The sequence below is a fragment of the Dermacentor albipictus genome, chromosome 1 (assembly GCF_038994185.2).
Source record: "Dermacentor albipictus isolate Rhodes 1998 colony chromosome 1, USDA_Dalb.pri_finalv2, whole genome shotgun sequence".
Classification (NCBI taxonomy): domain Eukaryota; kingdom Metazoa; phylum Arthropoda; class Arachnida; order Ixodida; family Ixodidae; genus Dermacentor; species Dermacentor albipictus.
In genome coordinates this window covers 270260497-270282176 of record NC_091821.1, presented here as the reverse complement: position 1 = coordinate 270282176, position 21680 = coordinate 270260497, and the positions used below count along the sequence as shown (strand labels likewise).

At 47.8% G+C, this 21680-nt stretch overlaps 1 protein-coding gene across 8 annotated transcripts in view; it reads left to right on the top strand.

Moving 5' to 3' along the window:
* Positions 1-21680, top strand: part of RhoBTB (Rho-related BTB domain containing) — a 296605-nt gene that overhangs the window by 153219 nt on the left and 121706 nt on the right. The gene's annotated exons all lie outside the window — the stretch shown is intronic.

Sequence of the window (21680 nt, the reverse complement as noted above, 5' to 3'; positions counted from 1 at the left end):
GCAAAAACACCCGTGGGGCACTTAGATTTAGGTGCCCATCAAAGAACCGCTGGTGGTACAAATTATTCCAGAGTCCCCCACTATGCTGTGCCTCATAATCATATCGTGGCACGTAAGACCCAATAATTTAATTTTAGAGCTCAGCTCTTAGGCGCCCGTTCTTGCGGCGAGCGCCGGCGTAACCGAGTGAACGAGCAAAGCGAAAGATGAATGAGCGTACGCGGAGCGCGAGATGAAAGACGCGAGCCGCTAACGGCGGAGACTAATGAGAGTGGCCACTTAGTGACGCGCGCGCGGGAAACTAGTGTGATGTGGACACGCCCGACCGCTCGATGCGTACTCATAGCTGGTCTCAGCCGGACCGCTCGTTTCGTACTATCGTCTGCTCGCGTCAACTCTCGCTCGGGCTTGTTTGGTTTGGTCTCGTTCGCGTTTGTTTCGGTTGTGATGGTTTGGGATTGTTTTCTAATCTGACTGTCTGCGCAACGCGAATCGTGTAGTACTTTCTGGAAGCCACGCGGCACCAACGGTTACACATGGAAAGTTCGACGAGTCATGTATAAAAGCCGACGCGTTTGACCCGCATATAAGATTTTCGTCGATTGCCGAGTCTGCTACATGTATCTCTCAAATTCTTTGTCTCACTATATCGGCAAATGAAAACACGTATAGAGCTGGGCTCAAATTTCGCATCGGGGAGTATCGTACACTCAAAGAACAGTTTACACCCTTTGGCGTGCCCCTTCTGCCACACAAGGATAATCGTCGTCTGCCTTGATGCGTTTCCTTTCTTTAACGCTGCGAGCCCGGAACTTTCCAGTAACGAACGGCACGCGCGTTATCAGAAGGGGCACGCCAAAGGGTGTAAACTGTTCTTAGAGTGTCATTGGCGGTGAATTTTTTAATCTGCCGTTCATGCAGCGTTATGTGTCAAAACCTGTCTGCAACACATCCGTGGCGAGTAGATTCACGCATGCGCCACGATTCAAGTTCTGCCGTCTGTTGCCGCGTGACCTGTGAGTGCATCTTTCGGTCAGTAAAATCAGTTGTAGACCACCGTCCTCCATGTCCTGTTGTCTTCTCTCGGTTTTCCTTCTTTCCCCTTATTCGCTGGAAATGCATGAAATGTCTTCAAGCACGTGACCAGCGACCGAACAGAATTTTCTGTAAGTTGAACCCCATTAGTTGATGACCATGGTGTGCAGTGGAACCGAAGCTGCGGCCGCTGCCCAAACAATGGCAGTCGAGTCTTGGGCGTGTATTGCTGCAAAATACTGTGGAGTACGGCTCCAACTTGAGTAGTTCAGTCGGTCTTACTTCCTCTGCTTGAAAGTTTCCGCAGCCTTGAACGAATCGTTTTTTATGCAGTGCGTGATTTGACTGTTCTGCAGCGCCATTCGTTGCCGTGCACGTTTCAGCCCTGAAACTGCGAGAAAGACTTGCATGTCGCGACGTCGATAATATGGACGGAATAATCTGGTGGCCGCGTGGCTTCCCGTCGCGTGACACATTTGGCGAGTGAAGGTCACTTTCGCGGCTGGCCAATCGAACGCCTCAGGAAACGGGGCGCGCGCGTGAGGGATGATGATGATTGCTGCCGTAATTCGCGTCGCGTGCTGCCTGCGGTCCCCCATTCATCCGGATCGAAGGCCCCGCTCTCTATTTCGGGAGACCGTGGCCGCTTTCGGCACGCGTACCGAATTCCGCCGCGCGCGCCTACGCGAGCCTCCTGAGCTGTGCGTTTTCGACGATTCTTGTTTCCCCCACTAGGGCCGCAGTATTTGTCTGCCTCTTATGTTGTTTATGTTAAGATGAAGGAGGTATTCCAGCCACACCATGAATAGAACACAAATAAGATTATGTTCCATTGAGCGCTACTTTGGGTGTCTGACGCTCCTTCAGCGTGCCTCGCATCCGTGCCAGTCGAACCGTAAATTCGAGTGCCCCAGCGTACCGAATACTGTGTAGAACCGTCTCGGGACACCGCGAATATGGCGGCTATCGTGTACGTATGGATTGTCTCCCATCTGGGACCGAGCCTCGAAAACTAGCCTACGTGTACTTGGACATGAGTCAACCCGGCAGAAGAGCGGCCAAGTACTGTTCCAGCCGTGTACATGGCTCAGCGCGCCGAAGTGTTCTTTCGCTAGTTGATATTAGAAGGGAGAAGCACGCGACTGTGATGCCAGGTAGATGCAGCACATTTAATAAGCTATACGAGTATTAAGAAGAGGAAGGGTCTCCGCACTATAGGAAATGATATTCACAGCGGTGAAATTCTTAACATAATGCTTTTTTTTTTTCGAACAGTGTCTTGAGGTAACAATGAATGCATGGAATACTCGTGGATCTTCAACAGAAATGATTGTACAAGAAGTACCGGTAAGCTTCGATAATATATATATATATATATATATATATATATATATATATATATATATATATATATATATATATATATATATATATATATATATATATATATATATAAACGAGAAGAAAGGGGGTTAACCGAGGGGCCCGATGTTGCTTTTAGTCATATCATGATATACACTGTGTGTGTGTATATATATATATATATATATATATATATATATATATATATATATATATATATATATATATATATATATATATATATATATATATATATATATATCCGCGTGGAAAGAGTGCGTTTTCACGTTCTGCGCATCGAAAGGTCAGGGACATGACGTCAGGGCCACGCCACGGTAGGTGCGACGGCGGCTTCCGAGGAGCGCTAGCCTGGCCGTGCGCAAATATATCCCGTGGCGTTCCCAGCGGAAGGCGGGCCTATCCGTTGCCGTTGACGCCCGTTCCGGAGAAGCAATTCCAACTCGATTACGCTCCCCCCCTTGCACTAGTGCGACTGACCCTTTTTTGGTGTACTACGAGGGGGCGCTTGCGGCCAGATGCCGTTGACGCCGTGCCCACCGAGCGGTGATCGAACCCGTGGCCTTGGCGGCATCGCTGCTGCAAGCGCCGTGTGGCCGGAAGAGAGGGGGAGCGACTACGCGCGCCACTACTATCCCGGGACGCCGCAATCAATGGCCGCGACGGGGGCGGACGGCGCGCACGCACCTGCACGCAGCCCGTGAGCCGTCGTCGCAGCTGCTGCCGGCGAGTCACGCTTTTCTCGAGAAGCGACGCTCGTTAGCCGGCTCTCGCGGGCCCCTCTCCCTCGGCCCTGATCGCGGCCACCGGTCTGCAGCGCTTCCGAGTCAACGCACGGGGAGGGAAACGCTTTGTTTGCCTTCGTCGAGGCGGAATGCTTGGGAGCTTTCTCCGCTGTCAGCGCTCGCGTTTCGTTGACTGCTGCGTCGAACAGCTCCCCCTTGCAGCACGCCTTTCGCGCAGCATATAAATTACTGCCCCGCACTGTGTAGCTAACGTAACCTCGTAACGGCGAACGTATCATTTTTAGCTACGCTGAGCTTGATACCTCAAAATTGCGACTCAAGCATGGCAAACTTCACGCATAGCCTCTGGTGTCGTTTCTGATACGCTAGAGCGAGTTTTCAGTTGTGGATAGTTTAGCGAACCAGTTGCTAATTAATCACTATGCTAGTGAAGTTTTCACTGAAAAAAAAATTTTTCTGTGCTTTTGTACAAATGTACAAAATTAGAACAAATTATTCATGTTTATTTATGGCCATAAATAACCACAAACTATTTTTGTTATAATTTGTACGGAAATAAAAAAAAGATGTATTCAGCATAGAATGGTGATGGCTACTCCTTTTGGCAAAATAGTGACAATAATAATAATAAAATATAGTAAGACAAGAAGAAAGAACGTCACGGTGTCGAAAAACCTAGAGCATACAGTCCTATTACATGCACATATAGAGAGATAAAAGGCGAGGACAAGTTTGCACCACACTTGAGTCCTTGCGTATACGCATATGCAGAGTTCCGAACACGTACACGAGGCCCCGGTGTAGTCTGAGATGCGCGAGTGAGCAGATGAGCAAGATGCACATATAACGGAAATCTACGCACAGAGGTACAATGAAGCGCGAGTTTTTTTTTTCGTTTCTGTTATAATTTGCCTTGATGGGAAACTGGTTTCCTTTTTACATTACTTTCACAAATCGAAATGTGTAAATGATTGATCAAGAAAAAAAGTTGCTACATTGTAGCAAATTAATTTAGAGTACATTTTGCAACTAACTAACTATAGCCGGTGGAGTTCGCAGTGCATGCATGCGCGCTTGGAACGAATGCACGCACCATTGCATGTGGGGGCCTCCGAGACACATGCAAACACACCACCAGTCTGAGTCTGTAGCGCCCGATACCATGCGCTGATTACCAAGCTGGAACGTGGCGCGATAAGGAAGTACTAAAGAAATGGTTGAACACATATATAGGGTGATATTGTTATGCAACGTTGATTATAAAATATTTGCGAAGCTACTTACAAATAGTTTGCAGATGGCATTGCTCTGTCAGTTGCAGAGAGCATGATAATCAGGCCTAAGAGTGCATAGATGGTAGTATATGGGTCAAGTAGTTCTTCTTCTAGTTGACCTCGCCAAAGCCTTTGTTGAGATTCAGCGTGAACTTTAGTTCTGACTGCTATTATATACATGTTCAATTAGGCGATGCGCTATACAATGGCATAGCTCTATTGTTACACATGGTGCACGGCAAAGTTAATTGTGAACCGCACGCTTTCACACACGCTGCAAAAACGATTGCCCTATATCATAGTGGTATCTGCAGGAAAAGATCCTTATTTCCGTTATTAGAAAACGGAAAAGCTGGGAAAATGAGCGATCCGTAATACGTAGTCTTATATATCACATAACATCCGTACTGAGCAGTACTGACTTATGTCTAAGTTTACAAAACAGACCAATATATATGGGAGCAAATCCTTGTACTGCTTCGAGAGTTCATGAGTACGAGAAATGCGGTTGTAACAGATCGTGCAGGTACAGATAACCAGGCTACATAAAACGCACGAGAAACGAAAACGCCTAACACTGAAGGACCCACGCCAAGGATCATTCATACATATATATACATATATATTAAGACTAATTGGCTTGCGCATATTTCTGCATACACTTACGTTGTTGATGACGCTGCACGTAACTATTAATTCAGGATATTAAAGGAATAAACGAAAATAATTTCGCTCGCAGTATTCGCAGCTTACCGCTATCCTTGAAAGAACTGTATAATTGCAACCTACACCTACTAACGTAGGGGTAGAAACTTGCGAGATTGACAAAAAAAGCTTGAGAAATAGTTGGGTACCGCGCTACGAGCGATGAAAAGAGAAATGTTACGCGTAACGCTAAATCAGAGAGCAAACAGGGACAGCCGATGTCGTAGTTGACATTAAGAGGGAAAAGATGGAGCTGGGCAGGCCGCGTAGGGCCGATAACCGGTGGTCTGTTAGTGTTTCAGAATGGGTGCCAAGCAGTGGCGTAGCAACGAGGGGGGCCGGGGGGCCGTGGGCCCCGGGTGCAAGGGGCCAGTGGGGGGGAGGGGGGTGGAGGGGGGATGTCATATACACCTGAAGACACCCGTCTTTCCACCGGCTACACCCGGGGGGAGGGGGGGGGTGACAGAAGACCTATGGGCCCCGGGTGCTAGCCGACCTAGCTACGCCACTGGTGCCAAGTGAGGGGAAGCGCAGTCGAGGACGGCAGAGAAATAGGCGGGAGGATGAAATTGGCAAATTCGTAGGCGCAACTTGGAATCGGCTAGCGCGAGACGGGGCTAATTGGAGATCACTGGAAGAGGCCTTCGTTCTGCAGTAGACATAATAAAAAAAAGGTCGACGATGATGATCATTCGCTGATATTCCACGCAGGCCGTCGCGGAACTGACATAGATTCGATTTTCAGTTATACACAAGGAACGTCTGTGTTGGGAAAACAAATTTCATTCCGTTTAAATAATAACGTAGGAAACATTTGTGAAATGCATGACAGGAAAGAATTCCGTGCTTTTACGTGCATTGCGTGTGCACATTTTATAACAGAACGATTGCATGTTTCATTGCGTACGTTATCACCTGGCTATGTCCGTCAAATTGCGGATTTTTTTTTTTTTCATACACGGTCATCCGCCCATCGCTCGCTTTCCGCGTACACATCCCACAGTGCACCAGCTCGGCGTCCCCAGCGCGTGCCCACCTGTGGCGCAACAAGTGGGCCGATGGCCGCGTTTGAATGGCTGAGCACGGGACTACCTCTTCGTGTCCGTAGCGCGTAACATGCATCGCCAGCAGCAAAAGCATTTTTTACGCTGCACAGAACGTGAGAACTTGGCTTCGTGAAAAACATGTGTATATATGTGCCCTGCAATGGGAATTGTAGATTGTGCCGTCGAAACTCTATAGAACAGTGTTCGTTCTTTGTCGTGGCGCATTTTTTTTCCCTCATTTTGCAGCGTTGAAAGTGGACTGCTTCTAACGTCTCATGGGCCAAGATAACGTAACAATGTTATGTAACGATGCGCTTCGTCAGCGTTGGTATGAAATGAATAGAACCGGGCTAACGGAATCCGCATCGACCAAATCGTGCACCGTACGATTTGTTTATGCCACTGGAACGGCATTCGTTACGCGTGGAAGACTCGCGTGACCGACAGACGGGATGAGTCGTGCAGAAGCTGCTCAAGTGCGTAGCGTGTTTGACACCTGCGTGGTTCATTCCACGCCAACCGTCACGTGGCTGTCAGCAAAGGGCGTCAGTTCAATTTCGGTTTTGTCGATGCTGTTGGCCGAAACTCATTACGCTGCAGAAATAAAGAGCGTCAACTTTTGCATGTCTGAAAGCGGTTATGAGGAAGAAAGCTCTTGCGTTAGGATCAATCACCTTGGTTGTAAATGAGTATAATTCACATAATTAATTGTACAATTACTAGTTCGAGTCGATCTAAAATGTAAGCCTCAGTGATAAAAATAATGCCGAGAAAATTGCCTTCTTACACATTTTCCCTATCAATTTCGAACTCTTTTTCTGAAATAGCCTGTGTATCAAAAATTTTGCTCGACACAAGAACTCTAAGCTAAACCAAATTTATGCCCGATACAGCTCCGCGCATTTCACCACCGCGTGCGTCCGTGAAATCCGTGAAATCGCGTGGTGAAGCCCAACATATAACACAGTATTGCGTATATGAGTGTCAGCTTTTCTTTTTTTTCTTAAAACGCAAATCACCTTTTTAATATTTTCTGTAAAATATTTAATGCGCCTCTCTATGATGGTCGCTATTTGCCTGGCTTTTAGAAGGACCGCTTCAGTGTTCCATTGATGCGTAAACGTGGACCAAAATGCTGTGTTCCAAATTCAACGTGGTTTTGCGGGCCTGTTGCGTAACACTGAGTCCCCAATCAAATTTTGGCAGAAATGTTTTGAAGATATTCGTATGAATGTATGCTTAGGCTTTCGTATCCAGCTATTTTTCGCAAATAGCTTAGAAAACGCTATATTTTTGTCATTTTAGGAGCAATTTACAGAAAGTGATAAAATAGTGCGAAAATTGTTTTCCAATATCAATAGCCTGTCTACCAACTATAATGACGCAAGTCCTGTGACAACGAAGAAAATACTTGATCTTTGACATTTTTTTTTCTGCCATCTGGTTTGGCACCGTTAGAGAAAATTCAAATGTCCTTTAAATGTACAAAAGAATTTGATAAAGTCGGGGTCTAGCGCACTGGTTTAGACAGTTCGCGTACCCACCTTAGGTGCCGTTTCTGAGGGGCTTCCACCCGCCGTGGTGGCGTAGTGGCTTCGGCGTTGCGCTGCTAAGCCCGAGGGCGCGGGGTCGAATCCGGGCTGCATTTTGATGACGGCGAGATGCAAGAACGCCCGCGCATTGGGTGCATGCTAAAGAATCCCAAGTAGTCGAAATTAATCCGCAGTCCCCCGCTGCGGCGTGCCTCATATCGTGGTTGTGGCACGTAAAACACCAGATTATAATTTCTAAATGCGTAAGCATTTCTTTATCCTTGCCCAACGAGAAAACCGTCCGTCCTTTCCGTAAGACGACCGCTCTCAACGTAGCGCCCGCAGCAGCGAGCGAATTCACCTTCGTGCTGCCTCTCGCTTCAACACCCATAAAGCGGCGGGAACACAGCACTCGCGGAGCCATCAGCACATGCGGCACTCGGCCACTTCCGCAGATCGCTGTCAAGACACGGGCCCGCGTGTCTCTTCAACGCTAAGCAAGCGCGGAGAACACAGCGCGCGAAGCTATCTGCAGTCGGCACTCCTTGTCGGTATCGCAGATCGCTTTCAAAGCATGGTCCACGCGGTGGTGCCGCCTGCCGAGTACGTTTGGTCGCGGTTCAACGCAGATGGATAAGGCGCTCAAGACCGATAACGGAACGGTCGGAACGTCATCAGCGCACCCGGCGCCGCCACCTGCAGTACTTTGCTTGCGTCAACAGTGCTCCTTGCGGCGCCGTCCGCACCAGTTCGTGTCGCCGCAGCGCTGTCGTGTTTACTGGTCGGATAAAGTTTCACAACACTGATAATGACACGGGGCTGCGTGGAGACGAGCAAGTGGCACAATGCTGACGCATACTTAGGCGACTCCCAGAGGAGTTTCTGCGTGATTTTGCTTATACACTATTGGACGCGTTTTTGTTTGCCTCGATTTTTCTTTTTCAGATTCTGTATAACGTGCGCATTCCTTTTTTTAGTGTTTTTTTTTCTTTCAATTTCGTGTACGCGTGTGCAAATGTAATGTAGATAAGGTTAAAACTACACGGCGATCGCAGTATTTTCATGCATTGAAGAAAAATGGCTCACGTTGCCGCAGGAATATACGATTTGAAATTTAGTGGCGAAGGTGGGTGCCTTTGCTGTAAGCTCGTGTAAGCGGGGAGGAAGCGCAAAAGTTCCAGGGTTCCAGGCACCGGAACTATGCCGCAGCGGCGGGAGAAAAAGATTGAAGGAAAAACCGGAGGAAATGCACAGTGGTTAAGTGAAAGAACACAGACAGCAACAAGGACGATTCACGCGATTTAACTCATAAGTCCGTCTGTGGTGAAAGAACCTTGGATTGCCGTAGAAAGCTTGTGACCGACGCGACGCGGACACAAGTGCCTGAGCACAACGTGTCTTTGACGGATGGTATGTAAGGGATCACGTATATGTCTCACCACTGTGCCACGCCTGCCACTGACTCTCGAAAGAATTCGCGAGTGTCACTTGCACGTGAATTGGGACTTGAATACGTATGAGATGAAAAGTGCAAACTGCGTCAGCGTTGCATCCTCCACACTTGATGGCGAATGAAGCTTCCTTCGTCACAAACGTTAAACGGACCCAAGCGTTAAATCACGTGAATCGCCCTTGTTTCGGTGTTTGTCCTTTCTGAATTGCTTGAACGGATAACGTATTCTTTTTTTCATTCGTTTTCTGTTAACCTGACGCCTTTTAAAACCTTGCATTCTGACTGCGAATTCAACAGTTTGGAGTAGAGCGTTGTGTTCTCGTCGTCCTTACGTTCTCGTCTGTCGCGATGAAGTTGTGATGTGTCTAATAACATACTCTGGAACGTGACCGGCATATATTGATATATGATATATTGAAAAAAAAATGAAAAGAAACGAAAGTGAACTGTAATAAGCTCATCGAAAGATTAGTGCACCTTTTTCCCTGGAGATAAATGTCAGCAAAATCTGCTGACTACTTAGGCGAGGAGATTGAGACCTGGCAGCTTCGCATCGAGTTCCCGTTGATGAATGCTTTATTTCGCTCGTGGATGGAGTCTTGTTTGTGCTTGATTTCTGGGAATGCGGTTGTCGCGCTCGCGTAGCAATTGCTGGCCCCCGTGGCCGCGCATCGCCGAAAGCCGTCGAGGTGTCTCCCGCGGCCGAAGGAACGTCGGGGGTCCTTTCGCGCGCCGCCGCCCGCATCGAGCGACCGCAGGCAAAAAACGGCGGGCTCCGCACATTTGCCGCGGTGTTTCTCTCGGCGAGCCGGTTATTTATTCGCCAATTTGCCGCGGCAAGGCTCCGCGGGCTTCCGCGCGTTCTTTTTCGGAGTGGCAGCGTGCCAGCGTGCGATGCCTCTGTTTACACCGCGCGTGCCGCACTGCTGCGACACTTGGGAGGCCGTTGAACACCGCGGCGTGGCCGTTACGCAAAGCAGCCCTCCGTGGAGGCTGGGAACGACCGTGGCCGACATGTCATCACGCGGCTGGTCGAGTGGCGCGTATACTGCGCGGGTACGCGTGGCACCCTTTGTGCTGCAGCTGTAACGAGGGCATGCTTTCAGCGCATTTGCTTAACTCGTGTCTCCTCTTTCTTTACGTTATTTCATGTTTATCTCTGTGTGAGATGGCGAACTTAGTCTATACAAACGAAGACGTTAGTGCTTGTCGGCACAGTTGCTAAAGGCACATGATAATTTTTTGCGCGATAGATCACGATCGTTGCCACTCGTAGGGTAAGAAGGTACGCCCCGAAGTCAGCATTTGTAAAGTTGGAGGTGTTTATGTGGCTGTCCATGCGTTCATCTGTGTCTGTCGAATCTCGCAGGTGCACCGAGATGAGTCTAAGCGGGAGCACATGTGCACCGCGCGGTTCTGAGCACGTTTTGTGTGCGTTTGCGTTGACAACCTGCAGAGTACGCGGGGGAAGACATGAGAATAAAAGAACGTTTTCGGATTGACGGCTTTGAATAAAATGTCGAAACCCCTCTACACTGGCGGGTGGTAAAAGAGAGTGCCGGCAGCGCTGAGTTGCTACCATTCCGGAGACCTCGTGCGTCATCCGTAGCTGCATCGACCGCCCGGCGGCCCCAGTCGATCACGATCGCTGTCCTGCCAGACTGCTCCGTTTTGGAAGCATGGCCACGACCGCGCAGGCTATCATGTGAGGTGCCACGTTTCTCGTAGGCATTTTGCCGTCAGCGTGAACGCAGTTATGCGCAGAATTCGGCATCTGCACATGATCTATTTGCCGGGTACGCTGAGTTGCTTGAATGCGCTGTTTGTAAGACTTTTATAGGCGTTGCTACATTTTGCGAGGTCAAACGACCTGAGTAGCGACTGCGTGCGTCCGCTCTCTCCTTTCTTTTCCTCATCTTTCTCTCTTCCAGTCCTCCGGACGTCATTCTCCCCAGTTTATTGGGGGAGTCGCAAGAAATTGACGCACTAATTGGAGCGCGAGCAGGCATTTAAAACAATAGCCGCTTGAAAGATAAACGTCGGATTTCGTCTTACCTTTACAAGGAGCGTGCCAAGGCCTCTACGGTGCATTAGACAATTAGGGGAGATACAGGAAAGCAACATATTATTGCTGGTGCTACCGTAGAACGTACTGTAAAGGTTGCGAAAGCGACATAACGTCGCCTCCGTAAATGGAGGAATAAAGACTTGGGAGACGAAACGTTGCGCATGTCTGCATATCCAGCCGTTCGCAGTAAGATATTGCTTTACAAGATTGGAATTGTTTAACTGTTCGTGACACTGAAAGCGATTCACTTGGCGGCTGATCAGGAGGACAGCATGCGAGCAGCACGTGTCCGAGGGATCGCTCGGTGCTTCACGATTGCGCGATCCTCCTTGGCAGCAGAGTGCTCAATCTGCGAGCTCGCACAGGCGGCTCTCCGCGCAGCGATTTAGCTTTGCGAGAACCCTCCGAGACCTGGCTGCTGCTGTCTTGCCGAACTTATTTACCTATTTACCCTCAAGCGCACAAAACTTTATACAGAGGGGAGTGGAGCACGCAAAACTATCAAAACAAAATTTAAAGGTGACATCAAATGTGTAAACATACGCAAGCGAGGATGCAGTTTTTAAGGCTCGCATAACTGGGGAAAAAAATGACGTACGATGCCAAGTACAGTGTATACAAGCAAGGCAAAAAGGAAAATGAACAACATTCTCTTCACGCGTCATTATTTATATAACTCTTTATAGATGAAAAAAAAAAACAAGTCATAGTCTGAAATGGAAACGACATTCGAAGGAAGGTGGTTCCAGTCCTCGGACGTGCGCGGGACGAAAGAATAAAGTGTTAGTGCGGAAAGTAGTGACGTGTACCTTACGATGATGATCTAGACGGGCCGAACGATACGGCGGGGTCGTGAGAAAATGACTTTTCAAAACTGGATGAGGTTATATCTTGTGAAAAAAAAGCGTAAGACGAGATGCTTTGCGGCGTGATTCAAGTGACTGCAAGGAAAGGGCGCGTTTCATACTGTTAGTGTTATGCTAGTTAGATAATATAAAACGCGCTGTCTTATTCTATACCATTTCAGGAGGGTAAGTTAAGTGCGATTGAAAAGGGTCCCACACGGGGCATGCGTATTCAAGTTTTGGACGCACTGGTGTTTTATACATTGTTAGTTTCACAGCTACTGGGGCACAATTAAAGTTACGCCGCAGGCATCCTATCATACGGTTACCATTGTAAATAACGCAGTTATTGTGATGTTTCCAGCTTAGGTCAGGTGTTATATGAATCCGCAAGTATATGTAAGAACTAATGGAATCTAAGGTAGCGTTTTTAGTGTATTGTTGGTGCGAGAAATGCGTAGGAGTTCGCATTTGTTAGTGTTTAGATCCACATGCCACGTTCTGCACCAACGATCGAAACCAGAGATGTCAGATTGCCAACAATTAAAATCTAGGTTACTTGATATTTCGCGGTAAACAACACAGCCACCTCCGAAGAGGCGAATTGACGACCGTATGCATCCGGCAAATAATTAATACAATTGAGGAAAGCAAAGGGCCCAATGCAGAGCACTGAGAGATATACCGGTGTCCCAGCTAACTTTAGCCAGAGTTTAAAAATAGGCGAATGCCACGTAGCTGGACAGAACCGAGGTAATGTTGTTTGTTGTCGCTTGGAGATATTCATTCTGCCTAATTAGGCAGTGTTAATTAATTAATCAAGTTCTCAAATTTAATTAGATGAAAAGAGTCAATGAGAAAATTGTAGAGTGACAGGAAAACTCGCGACACATCTTTCTGTTCCTCAATACGTGCTACATAAAAGTGCTTTTCCCAGCGTGAAAGCAGCCCGAAAATGCACGACGCCAATTGCCGCGTGATATATATATATATATATATATATATATATATATATATATATATATCGACACACACAAAGTGTATGTGAAAGTAGCCACGAAGTGACTCGTATAAACCTTGTATGGTGACCATGCATGTCCAGCTATGTTCTGATGACTCGAATTTTGCTGTTTTTTTAAATTTAATTTTATTTTGCTGCTTTTATAATACTGTCTGTTTATCTTGTCCGTGTCCTTGTAGGCTTGAATGCTTTTTGTTTGTAAACTATGTACTCACCCCCTCTGTGATGCCCATTGGGCCTTGAGGGTATGACAATAAATAAATAAATAAATAAATAAATAAATAAATAAATAAATAAATAAATAAATAAATAAATAAATAAATAATGCTCTACATAAAACCTGTACATCTAATGTCTGCTCACATTCGTCTCTAAAGCACACCGATCTGTTAATAGGATGGTTAATTATATTTCACGATTTGCCAATTACGTGCCCGTTCTGGGCTAATCCTCCAGAACGGGTGGCTATATCCCGCTGTGACATAACAGGCACAGAATCCCTAAGTGTTGCTTCATAGGTGTACTTTCTGTGCATACACCTGACACGACCAAATTGAACGCATCGCCGTTTGTTGTTAAGCATTTAATTAACCACTTAATCTTTGCTTCGCATAGATTCGAGCATGTGCGTTGGATCTTCATAATTTCTTTAAGTTTGCTTGTTTAATTTTAGTGAATACCATTATTGCATTGTCAGACCAATTTTATTTCCGGCTATCTAAATATGTAGCTGTCCACCCATCCCACCAAAAAGGTCAGCCGATCCCCAAGATAGTTAAGCGCCATGTCGTCGCCTTCGTCCCGTATCCGTATTGACGGCATCGGATCATTGGAAATGATCGTTACATTATCCCGGCCATCTATACTGTAAGGTTGGTTCGTGCGGTTTAACGTTCCACAGCAACACGGAGGCTACGAGAAATGCCGTAGCGAACGTCTCGGGGTGTAATTTTGACCTCTGGGAAATTTCACGTGCCTGCAAAGCGCGGTACAGGAACGTTTTTTTTTTTGTCTTTCGTTTTTATTGGAATGCGCAGCCGGCAATCGAACTGACTACCTTGTCATCAGAACTCCATACAGCCGCCGATCCGCCATGTTGAGTGTCTGCTATGAGCAGAAGAGTTGCCAGCTGACGACTTCCTATCCGTAATGGCGAGTTGCGCGAAGAAAAAAGGAGCTATAAAGAAATCTAACGGAGATGCAGTTTACCGTTATCTTCGTTTTTTCACGCGATTTTCATCGCCAATTTCTATAAAAAGTTGTTCCGTGGTTTGCTTATCTTGAGAAGCTGGTGCTTCTCCACTAGATTTTTTTCTTCTGCGCCTAAAGCTATAGTCACGTGACCGCGCGAGTAGCCGCACCTACAGCAACGCCTTATATCCTTCCGAGACTCCCTGTACATTATATTTCACATCGTGTTGAATCCTTCTTCAAGTTAACTATGATGTGATTGCGTAACGTGTTCCCCCCGGCACTGTATGAAAATGGTTTAATCACATTCTTGCCATAAGCTTCTAGTAACTAATTTGGTTGAGACCGCTGTGTCTTCGATGACGATGAAAACCAACCATGAAATGCAACCATGAAGTGCATCTCCAATACCTAGAGTTGACATGAAAATCCAGGATGCGGCGTCAACATGCCAACCCACCGCACGCTCTTCACCTATGTGCTCGAGCAAAGAAACTCAGTTTGCACATTAGGAGATGGTTACATTGTCCGTGTGCTACATAGAAATTCTGCGTCTTGCTTCTAACAATGACATAAAAAAGTAATAAGTGAAAAACTCGAAAAGTGCTTATATTTCTAAGATGCCTTCGGATCTCGCGAAGACATTAGAGATATAGTCTCGAACGCGTGTCTGCATTGTTAGCGACTCGTCGGAACAAGGACATTTATTTATGCACTGTCGCGGGCGTGATGTACAAAACTGCTGACCACAACGGCTATTGCGACACAAACAAAACGCAGCGGTTTTGGGCAACGAGCGAAGCCACCGTTCCTCTACGCATGTAAAAATGGAGGGTTTGCTAAAGAAACGCCTTCAAATCCGCTATATAGCGCGCTGACTAAACGTAGCAGAATGCTCATGAACCCAGACATCGACGCATGCTGCATACTAGGTCGCTCCAGAGTATAGCTTCCCTGCATTATCTTTCGGTCATGAGCTTCCGTCATTTATGACTTTTGCAGAGGCATTGCAGTCGCAGACGGGCGCGTTGGCTCGGACAGCCGCGCTCTTTCCTGCTTTATGTGTATGCAGCCTCACCGACGCATCTGTGTCTTATATAGCCATCTTGCTTGCATTCTGGCCGTTCTGCCACTCGCTGACCTTTCGTTGACGATCCTGTCTTTACAGGGAACGCTTTCTGAGTGGCTTGCTGTTTCGGATTGATTTATTTTGAAAAATAGGGGCTTCAGAAAGGCCTTCAGCTCTCAACCCTCCCTATCCAAGTGTACATGAGAAGCGCAGAAAGGCTCTTCTAAGAAAATTGCGTAACCATTTCGAATAAACGTATTCCTTTGAATGAAATTATGCTCATTGCTGGGCGCAGATGCTTTATTTAGGTTCTTTACCTTTTACAGAAATTTACAAAAATAGAGAAATTAAGAAAAGAAAACGTGTTCACACCTCTGTAACTCTGCAACGAAGCAAATGGCGTGAATCGCCACTTGTTCGTCAGCACGTGGCGGCGCTCTCAAGACAACTTTTCATCGCCCTCGCCCGCCTGCATGAGGCCGAGTTCTGAGAAAACCTTGTCAGCGTCGAAATCGCGGAAGAATTAATTGTGCTGCTTACTGAATGGACAGACATTGTTTCGTCACCAAAGGCGGCGAAAATGCAAATTAAAAATTAAATTCTGAGGTCTTACGTGCCACGATTTGATTATGAGGCACGCCGTAGTGGGGTACTCAAGATTAATTTTGTCCACCTGGGATTCCTTAACGTGCACCCGATGCAAGGTACACGGACGTTTTTCCATTTCGCCCCATCGACATGCGGCCGCCACGGCCGGGATTCAATCCCGCGCCCTCGGGCTTGACAGCGCAACGCCAAAGTCACTACGCCACTATAGTACGGCGTGTCATCCAGTCTGTGTAACTGCTGGTTCTGTTGATCATAAAAACGGAAGACCGCGCTCAGTGCAACGACGTAGGCCGTATAGGCGCATCTTATCCCAAAGCGCGGCCCACATGTACGATATATGTGTGTGCGAGACGTTTGTGTGTGCTCGCGAACGTCTCGTGCCACGCTTTCGTTATAGACTGAGCGGGTTTGCGGGCCCAGTGGGCGAGCGGAGACGGCCGCGGAGCGCCGCACGAAAGGAAGAGTTTTAGCCCGGCAATCCCTCGCTCCGTGCAACTGCTAAATTAATGTAGTTTAAGCCTGCAAACAATCTGTGAGCATAGACTTGCATATTCTGGCCAGTCTGGTTTTGGTTGAAAAGTGTCTTTGGTTGCAAAAAACTCATGCTATACATGTGCGCTCCGTAGGAAGTCAGCTATGTAATGGCGGACGTAGTAGCAGAGGACGCGGTTTTCCCCACCCTGTACGGAGCGGCGGTGAGGGAGAGACCATTCACGCATTGAGCGGAGTTAGAGCAAAGAGCGTAGTAAAGCCCCTTAAACTTCGTAAAGTACTGCCACGCTTTGAAGAATGCCGCCTCCTCCTCGCGCGCTCTGGCCGAGGCCGACGCCGCGTCGCTATTGGCCTAATAGCATCACGTGGGCCCTCACGCCGTGCATCAGCGCCAGTTTTGCTCGAGAAGCGTCTACGGAGTGGCGAGCAGCGCATGTTGGCGCCGTTGCTACGCTCGAGCAGTGTAGGCGGCGCCACGGCCGAGGAGAAATGAGGAGGAGTGAAGGCGGAGGAGGAGGGTGTCACTACTTTACGAAGTTTAAGGGGTTTTAGAGCGGAGCGCTTTGCTGCGCCACCTGTCGAACAAGGTCGGACTTACTGTGAAAATATCAGTACGCTCGCGTCATCCACTTCAAATCGTCGCCAAGCGGCTTAGTTGCTGAAATCTCTCGCAGGACACAGCGGTCCTTTTCAGTGATGAAAGACTTCCGAGGCTTTGTCGCCTGCAGGCGAGCCATCTCCGCGTTTGACGGCGACGCCAACAGCATGCCGCTGTTCGTGCGAGCGGTCGCCATGTTTGTTTCGCAAAAATGCTGGTCCGCTCCGCTGGAGAGAGGATAGTAGGGCGCGAGCGGGGCCCGCTCCATAAAAACGATGGCCGGCCCAGCGTACTGCGCATGTGCAGTGGCGTCTCCGCTCGCCCGTAAACCCGTTGAGCTATAACTCCGTCATGGGCGTGCGCCGTAACGAGCGTGCGCGACAATTCAGCGTTCTTCTCACAAGTATCGCATGTCAGGTGTCTGCCGTAGCGTTTATGTGTGTGTAGCGTTTATGTGTGCCGTAGCGTTTATGCAGTGGTCAGCTCCGCTCAGAGCGACGATGCATTGGCGCGCGCAACTCTCATGCTGGCACCGGCACAGCCCTCGCTCCGCTGCAGTGCTGATTGCGTAATGCACTTGGCTTCTTTATCGTTTTGCAACCAAACTAAGAGCTGCGTGTCGTTTGCGTCTCTGGGAGACGTTATGCGTTATTTGCACATGCCTTAGCGTCGAAACTATTCTATTCAACATTCTGTAGTAGCGTGCCCTTCAGTGACCGGCCCCTACTGTGTGTGATCTGTGCTGTGTTCTATACTTTAGTCTTTAGATTTGTCCTGTTGCTCTTCCTTTCCTCTTTCCTCCCCTTCTTCCTATCTTTCATTTCTGTGTTGCTGTCACATCCCTTCTGAAGAGTAGGCAGGCGTTGTGCCGCTTCCGGTGGGAGTTGCCAGCCTGCTCCTCGTTTTCTCTTTCCTGTTAATTGTGTATATGTTTTCAAAACAAATAATAATAATATATTTAACACAGATAAATACGTTATTCTTGCATAAAAATTTGGAGGACGCTTAAGCTTCGCCTTGAAGAGTGGAACGCAATATCATTCAAAGATCCCTGACTGCTTGTCACACTTCCTTCTGTTAGATATGGGGCTGTTTCCTGCGCCTACAACTAATTGAGAAGCGCAGAAACGCGGAAAGCACATTCCAGAGGAGCGCTCGAGCAAACAAGTTGAAGGCCCCCACTTCGTACGCCGCCGGTGGAGCTATTCAATGCTTGGCTCTTCCAGAAAGCGAGGGGATAGTCCGGCACTGTTCCAGGTAACTTGAGTCCCGAAGCTAGACGGCCGTGATGTACCGGGAAGGCCTGGCAGCGTCGCACCGGTCGCCTTTGAAGAAGGCATTTGTAAGCCAGCGGGGCCGTACCGCCGGGAGTAGGTGGGCCCTCGGACAATGGGGCCCAAGCGTCCCCCCTTGTCCGCCTTTCAAGAGCGCATTGCAAGTCAGCAAGGCAAGACCACAGGAAGCCGCCGGGTGTGACACCGCCGCACGGGCGCCTACCATTGGCCGAAAATGGCGTCATCTGAGCGGACTCTCCCATTGGCCGAACATGACTCGACTTCCAGCCCTCGAAGGGTGTAAAAGAAGGATTCCAGAGATACCGGAGCATTCCCTGATTCATCTCTCTCGAACTTCTTGCCACGGGCCGCAGCGTCCGAGTTGCTGCCGGCCCGTAATGACTGTACGACTGTTACTTGACTCTCATCTCACTGTAAATAATGTAAAATAAACCTCCCAAGTGTTTTCATCACGAAGTCCGTCCTCAACTCTTACACTTCCAACTGCAGCTTATGTAATCGTAATGTTAACCGGAAACCCTGGCGACGAACGCTATGCACGAAGGCGAGCTTTCTGCTAGAAACGTGGCCTCTTGCTTGGGCCGATTCCGGGTTTATCGCACAGCCGCGCCAAAAAAATTAATCATTTTCAGGTTTCTTTTTATATTTCGCCCATTTAATATTTCAGTCCGAGAAGATTTCGCATAAAAGGCATGCACTGTCGGCGTTTCAACTCGATAGCATTAACGGCCGCGTGTCGCAAAAAAATAAAAAAAAACCCGATGTCGGCGTGGGATGTCGCTTGATGAAACATCATTCCGAACCACAGCCACGCAGGCCCGCCGCGTCGCGCCGAGGCGTTACATAAACTGATCGAATTCCTCAAAGTAAAATACGTCAGAAAATCGTAAAGTACGACCTAAACACAACCGACAGACAAGATAGCGTCGGAGCTTAATTTGAATATACCAGAAACATAATTCTGTTACGCGGGCACTCGAACACAAATCCCTTTCCCGAGCGGCGCGGCCCGCTCGGTTCCTTGCACCAACGCCAACGCTCTCGGCTCCGCGCATGCGCAATAAAGCTGCGGTTGCCGGGAAGCGTGACAAGCAGTCAGCAGTGGCGCAGCCAGAAATTTCATTCGGGGGGGAGTTCACGTTGCAGCTCGGCCTCCCTCTTATAAAATTTGTGGAGGCACCAAATACATGAATAATAACTGCATTGCCAAAAATGCTGCAAGCGAATTCTTGAACGCTACGCACTGTCCAGACAAGTAAAATATGTATTTCTTTTCACAAAAGAATATACTCGTATGTCTCAAAAATTGTAGCCGAAATAACTGATATCAATGCTTCCATGTTTTCTCTCTATATATTAAGTGAAGAAAATACCACACGAACTTTAGAACTATATCAGTTTGAAACCAGCTAATCAGTGCACGCCGCTGATATGAAAAATGTAAAGGCCACGAAATGAACAAGTTGAGGACAAATATTCTAACGAAACTTTGTCATTCAAGAACCTTGTTTACATATTTTTACATATGCAACGGCCAGGGAAAGATCTCAGTGACGCTGTCCTTTGTTCAAATGTATTGTCACCAATACTAGCTGTCACCGGTCGTGTATTGTAATTGCATCGAAGTTATAGTCGCAACAGAGAGCGCATATAAAAAGCCGTTCTGCAATATATACGAGGACGAGTAAAATGAAAGTGAGCCAATTCGAATATATGACAAACGGAGTACTTTATTTAAAAGTAGGCTTCATGAGAATTTACACATTTGTCCCACTGACTAACGAGTCGCGTGATTCCCATGTCATAAAACTCCTTGGATTGCTGCTTCAAAAAGTCTGTAACTGACTCTTTCACGTCATAGTCCGACACGAGTCTGTTTCCCTTGAGCTGTTATTTTCAGTTGCCTCAAAATGTGGAAGTCGCAAGGCGACAGGTCTGGGCTGTTTCGCAGACGTTGCAGCGTTTCCCACTTGAACTTTGCCAGTTTTGTATTAACCACATCAGCGACGTGAGCACGGGCATTGTTGTGGAGCAAGATGACCCCATTCCTCAATTTTCCACGTCGTTTGTTTTTTATTGCAACACGCAACCGATCCGGCGTTTAACAATATCGGAAACAATTGATAGTCTCTCCAGGTTTTAGCAAATTCGATCAATAATGGCCCCTGATGATCGCAAAAAAAAAAAAAAAAATTCCCCAGTGATGCAGGAGCGTCCACCGAGTGTGAGAGGGCCCAGAGTGCGGTGAAGTACGTACGTGCAGGTTTGCTTGAGTAGCGCGCAATTCTCAAAACCCTCTGCCGAAGGAACCAGGCGTCGCTTCCGGCACGTCACCCCGCTTCCTCGGGCGTACGTGCGGCCTCCCCTCGTGGAATGACATCCCTTCGGCGTCGGTTTTCGGCCGCGGTGTCGCTCACCGACACTCTACACTCGCCGCGGGCCCTGATCGACGCCCCGCTCGGACCTTACTGCGCGTCGCTCATTCCAGCTGCGTCGATGGTTCATCGTTGATTGTTGCCCGATCGCAGGACGCTGCCAGCACCGTAAGCCGGCGTCCCGGCAGCTCGGTCTCGTCGCCCGAGCGCCAAGTTTTACGCAGCACGGTAGCCTCAAAAATGTCGCACTCTATACTCTCACTGCGCCTTTCCTTACGTTGGCTGCGAGCGTACGTACAGCTACTGAATGAAACCTTAATTAAAAATAATTTCAGAGGCTGCAAATGGATTTGGAGGTAAAGCTGCAAGATAGCAAACAGGCAAGCTCTATATCTCAGGTAAGAAAGGATCTAATAAAGAAAGTACAGAGCATGAAAGTGTCTATTTCCAGAGATAACTTTCCAGAGATGAATTTCCAGAGATGAATTTGCTGAATTATCAAAGCTGTTCAACTACAACAAAAATAGGTGACATTCGAAAGTTGAACATCGGAATGATTAGGAAGCAGTAATAATAATGGCAACATGAAATCAGCACAGGAATTCTATACTGAACTGTACAGTGCCCAGTGCGTCAAAGTGCCCATGCTTGGACATATTGACGAACAGGATACAGAAGCTTCATGTGTAACTAGTGATCGGATTAAACGCTTTGCAAAGCATGTACCGCGGGGAAAAACAGCAGGAGTAGATGGAATAACAGTCGATTTAATCAAGCATGCAAGGGGCATTGTACTTGGAAGAGCTTTTACTTGCGATGTCTCGTGGGCTCACGGGTACCAGAAAAAGAATTCCAGCTTTACACGAGTCCATGAAAAGGTGGGCGCTAAAGAATTTGAAGTTTCGCGCGGCGGTGCATATGGGCGGAGAAACGAGCGGGGTCTGCG